The sequence below is a fragment of the Brachyhypopomus gauderio genome, unplaced genomic scaffold (genome assembly GCF_052324685.1).
Source record: "Brachyhypopomus gauderio isolate BG-103 unplaced genomic scaffold, BGAUD_0.2 sc80, whole genome shotgun sequence".
Lineage (NCBI taxonomy): Eukaryota > Metazoa > Chordata > Actinopteri > Gymnotiformes > Hypopomidae > Brachyhypopomus > Brachyhypopomus gauderio.
Window position 1 is genome coordinate 91,501 of NW_027506901.1, and position 6,000 is coordinate 97,500.

Genomic DNA, 6,000 nt, shown 5'->3' on the forward strand with positions numbered 1-6,000 from the left:
TACAACAGTTGTTGTCACAAAGCAGCTTTACAAGTGCCGAGTCCTAGCCCCCAGTGAGCAAGCCAAAGGCGACAGTGGCAAGGAAAAACTCCCTAGTTTTTTGCATGAGGAAGAAACCTTGAGAGGAACCAAGACTCAGGGGGGGAACCCATCCTCCTCTGGCCGACACCGGTCACCATGACAACAACAACAATTTAGACAGAAAGAAATAAAGAAAAGGAAAAGATGTAATAATGTCCATCATGGTGTATGCATCCGGTTAGGCAGGAGGTGGCCGGCCAGGATGGATCGCTTGTCTCTCCTCATCTCATTTTTCCTCGAGCAGGCGGGCAGCCATGTGGAGAAATGAAACAGGGAAAATTAGCTCTGTATGAGGACATATACAGGACAGATGAAATTATAAACATTTCTGGAGTGTGGCAGCAACTCCGGCATTAAGGTAAACTATTACAGCCTGGCTAAAAGGCAGAACCAGAAGGTAACATAGGCTTGAGGGCATTCTGAGACAATGGCATCCGTCCACTGCACTGTCAACAAACTTGAGTGACCACGATCAGTGACAGGATGACAGCACCAGCACCCCAGTCTACCATAAAACCCTTCGTCTATGAACCCCTGGATCTGTACTTTTATCTAAGGGGGGATATTAATTATCAAACGCTAAACTAAATAAGTGGGTTTTCAACCTAGATTTAAAGATTGTGACTGTGTCAGAGTCAGAGCTATATTGGAATTAATTATTTTGAACTATTGCCAAAGCAACATACAAAAATATTAACATTAGAATGAAAAAGAAGTAAACAATAAGAATAAGAACAATTAAAAACGAGGACAAGAAATTATTTTTTTTTATTATAATTAATATATTTATTAATTAAATATACCAGTATATACATACATATAGACACATATATATATATATATATATGTGTGTGTGTGTGTGTGTGTGTGTGTGTGTGTGTATATATATATATATATATATATATAATATAGCCAAAAGTATTTGCTCACCAAATTATCAGAATCAGGTGTTCCAATTACTTCCATGGCCACAGGTGTATAAAATTAAGCACCTAGGCATGCAGACTGTATTTACAAACATTTGTTAAAGAATGGGTCGCTCTCAGGAGCTCTCAGTGAATTCCAGCGTGGAACTGTGATAAGATGCCACCTGTGCAACAAATGCAGTCGTGAATTTACTCACTCATAAATATTCCACAGTCAACTGTCAGCTGTACTATAAGAACATGGAGGTGTTTGTGAACAACAGCAACTCAGTCATGAAGTGGTAGGACACGTAAACTGACAATTCCATGCTCCCAACTTTGTGGGAACAGTTTGGAGCTGGCCCCTTCCTCTTCCAACATGACTGTGCACCAGTACACAAAACAAGGTCCATAAAGACATGGAACTTGACTGGCCTGCACAGAGTCCTGACCTCAACCTGATAGAACACCTCTGGGATGAATTAGAGTGGAGACTGAGAGCCAGGCCTTCTCATCCAACATGTGTATGTGACCTCACAAATGCACTTCTGGACTAATGGTCAAAAATCCCCATAAACACACTCCTAAACCTTGTGGATAACCTTCCCAGAAGAGTTGAAGCTGTTCTAACTGCAGAGGGTTAAGTTAGGGATAGGTTTAGGGTTAAGGTTAAGTTAGGGTTAGGGTTAAGTTAGGGTTAAGGTTAAGTTAGGGTTAGGGTTAAGTTAGGGTTAAGGTTAAGTTATGGTTAAGTTAGGGTTAAGGTTAAGTTAGGGTTAGGGTTAAGTTAGGGTTAGGGTTAAGGTTAAGTTAGGGTTAGGGTGTGTCTTGTTGCACGCCACCTCCCTGTCTCAATCAATCTGTTCTTTTGTTTTTAGTTTTAACTGTACATTTGTTGTAATAGTTCAGACTGAACCAGACACTTCATGTCTATAAAACAGGTAAATACACTCAGCCACTTTATTAGGTACACCTGTCTAACTGCTCATTAACGCTAATGTTGAATCAGCCAATCACATGACAGCAACTCAATGCATTTAGGCATGCAGACATGGCCAAGACAATCTGCTGTTCAAACCGAGCATCAGAATGGGGAAGAAAGGTGATTTAAGTGACTTTGAACGTGTCATGGTTGTTGGTGCCAGACGGGCTGGTCTGAGTATTTCAGAAACTGCTGATCTACTGGGATTTTCACGCACAACCATATCTAGGGTTTACAGAGAATGGTCCGAAAAAGAGAAAATATCCAGTGAGTGGCAGTTGTGTGGGCGCAAATTCCTTGTTGATATCAGAGATCAGAGGAGAATGGCCAGACTGGTTTGAGCTGATAGAACAGCAACAGTAACTCAAATAACTCAAATAACAAGTCGTCATAACTGCTACTTCCAGCAGGATAACGCACCATGACATAAAGCGCGAATACTCTCAGACTGGTTTCTTGAACACAACAATGAGTTCACTGTACTCGAATGGCCTCCACAGTCACCAGATCTCAGTCCAATAGAGCACCTTTGGGATGTGGTGGAACGGGAGATTCACATCATGGATGTGCAGCTGACAAATCTGCAGCAACTGTGTGATGTTATCATGTCAATATGGACCAGACTCTCTGAGGAATGTTTGCAGTACCTTGTTGAATCTTCCATGAAGGATTAATGCAGTTCTGAAGACAAAAGGGGGTCCAACCCGGTACTAGCAAGGTGTACCTAATAAAGTGGCGGGTGAGTGTATTTTCCCTCGTCTTTGTTGGTAGATGTGTTTTTGAAATAGTGTAAGGTATGAATGTGATCTGTTCTGTGATTAGGTAGGAATTTAGTTTGTCTTTTAGATATGTTATTGTGTTCAATTAAATTATTCAGGATACTGCACAATATGTTCCCTAAATTGCAATTTACACAGATACCTCTGTAGGTACTGGGGTCAAATATATCCCCATTTTTATATATTGGGGTAATGAGACCCTTTGTTCCACAATACAGGGAAAACTCCACTTTGTAAAACTTGGTTAAAAAGTTTTGGAATGGCTACATAAAGATTTTAGTTGAGTAGTTTGTTACAGTATGTTTGTTGTTCTCTGTCTTCTTCCCTCTCTCTCTCTCTCTCACACACACACACACACACACACACACACACACACACACACACACACACACACACACACACACACACTCTTCACTCTTCTCTCCTAATATGTACAGCAGTTTCTCAGTGTCACTGCAGCGCTGAAACTCAGGGGAGACCCTCATTAGCTTCATATAGAATTCATTTATATTTAGGACATTCAGTAAGAAAGTGCAGCTCTGTCTCCACTACTGAGAGATCACAGTGAGAACACAGTCTTGTCTCTCTGTGTAACCAGCTCTGTCTGCACCAATGAGAGATCACAGTGGGAACACAGTCTGGTCTCTCTGTGTAACCAGCTCTGTCTCCACCACTGAGAGATCACAGTGGGAACACAGTCTAGTCTCTCTGTGTAACCAGCTCTGTCTCCACCACTGAGAGATCACAGTGGGAACACAGTCTGGTCTCTCTGTGTAACCAGCTCTGTCTCCACCACTGAGAGATCACAGTGAGAACACAGTCTAGTCTCTCTGTGTAACCAGCTCTGTCTCCACCACTGAGAGATCACAGTGAGAACACAGTCTGGTCTCTCTGTGTAACCAGCTCTGTCTACACTACTGAGAGATCACAGAGGGCTCACAGTCTGGTCTCTCTGTGTAACCAGCTCTGTCTCCACCACTGAGAGATCACAGTGGGAACACAGTCTGGTCTCTCTGTGTAACCAGCTCTGTCTGTGCCGGCATGTTTCAATAGCCAGACTGTGCTCACTGACTCTGTACATTTTCAATATCTTCCTCAGTTTCTTGTCTTTGGTTGGTCGTCAGGTAGGTCGCCAATGTGTATTCTCGATTTAGGGTCAAATAGGAGTTTGTGTTGTGTAGTTTCAGTCCAGTAGGTGATGTAATTTAGTTGTTGGTTGGTGATAACTTGACTGGGTCTGGTGATTTGAAAGGTTTTGGGAACATTACCACTGAATATGTATACAAATATCTTTATAATTTCTTACTTACACAGAGACACACAGTATTTGAATATATCTTTGTCTTTGTGTGTGTCACAGGTGTCATTTTGTGACAACGTGTTATGAAAAACTGAAAGCAGTTTATTGCTGAACACTATAACATGTTCATGTTTGGACTTGCTGAACACTTTAACATGTTCATGTTTAGACTTGCTGAACACTCAATCAATCAATCAATCAAATTTTATTTATATAGCGCTTTTTACAACAGTTGTTGTCACAAAGCAGCTTTACAAGTGCCGAGTCCTAGCCCCCAGTGAGCAAGCCAAAGGCGACAGTGGCAAGGAAAAACTCCCTAGTTTTTTGCATGAGGAAGAAACCTTGAGAGGAACCAAGACTCAGGGGGGGAGCCCATCCTCCTCTGGCCGACACCGGTCACCATGACAACAACAACAATATAGACAGAATGTAGACAGAATGTAAAAGATGCAATAATGTCCATTTAGACCGAAAAAGATGTAATAATGCCCATCATGGTGTAGGCATCCGGTTAGGCAGGAGGTGGCCGGCCCAGGATGGATCGCTTGTCTCTCCTCATCTCATTATTCCTCAAGCAGGCGGGCAGCCATGTGGAGAAATGAAACAGGGAAAATTAGCTCTGTATGAGGACATATACAAGACAGGTAAAATTATAAACATTTCTGGAGTGTGGCAGCAACTCCGGCATTAAGTTAAATTATTACAGCCTAGCTAAAAAAAAAGGCAGAACCAGAAGGTAACATAGGCTTGGGGGCATTCTGAGACAATGGCATCCGTCCACTGCACTGTCAACAAACTTGAGTGACCACGAGCAGTGACAGGATGACAGCACCAGCACCCCAGTCTACCATAAAACCCTTCGTCTATGAACCCCTGGATCTGTACCTTTATCTAAGGGGGATATTAATTATCAAACGCTAGACTAAATAAGTGGGTTTTCAACCTAGATTTAAAGATTGTGACTGTGTCAGAGTCCCGGGACACATTTAGGAAGATTATTCCAAAGCTGGGGGGCCTTATAAGAAAAGGCTCTTCCCCCTGCTGTTACCTTGTTAATTTGTGGAACTAATAACAGACCAGCACCTGTGATCTTAGTTGACGTGGGGGTTGATAGTAGGAAATAAGTTCCTGGGAGGTATTCAGGAGCAAGCCCGTGTAGTACTTTATATGCTAATAATAGAATTTTAAAATCAATACGAAATTTAACTGGGAGCCAATGCAGGGCTGATAGGACTGGTCTAATATGCTGAAATTTTCTAGTTCTGGTCAGAACTCTAGCTGCGGCATTTTGAACTACTTGAAGTTTATTTAGATTCCTATTTGAACATCCTGACAGTAGTGAATTGCAGTAGTGTAGTCCTAGAGCTAACAAAGGCGTGCACCAATTTTTCTGCATCATCCTGTGATAATGCATTTCTTAATTTGGCAATGTTGCGGAGATGTAGAAAAGCTATCCTAGTAGTATTATCTATATATTTATCAAATGATAGGTCGGAGTCGAGTATGATGCCTAGGTTTTTGGCTACTGTGCCAGGTGTAATGGGATAGTCTGCAAGATTAAGCATTAAATTTGGAATTTTCTGTCTTGCGGCCTTAGGGCCCACAAGGAGAACTTCTGTTTTGTCCTCATTTAATTGTAGGAAGTTTAGAGACATCCAGCATTTAATATCTCTTACACAGGCCTCAATTTTTCCTAAACCGAGTTTGTCATCGGGTTTGGCTGATATGTAAAGTTGAGTGTCATCCGCATAGCAGTGAAAATTGACAACATGTTTGTTTATAACTGTGCCCAATGGTAGCATATATAATGTAAATAATAGTGGTCCTAAGATGGAGCTTTGCGGGACCCCATATTTAAACCATTGTACGTTTGGATGAAAATATTATGAGCTCTACAAACTGATAGCGATTTGTTAAGTAAGACTGAAACCATGAAAGGGCTGTGCCTGAGAC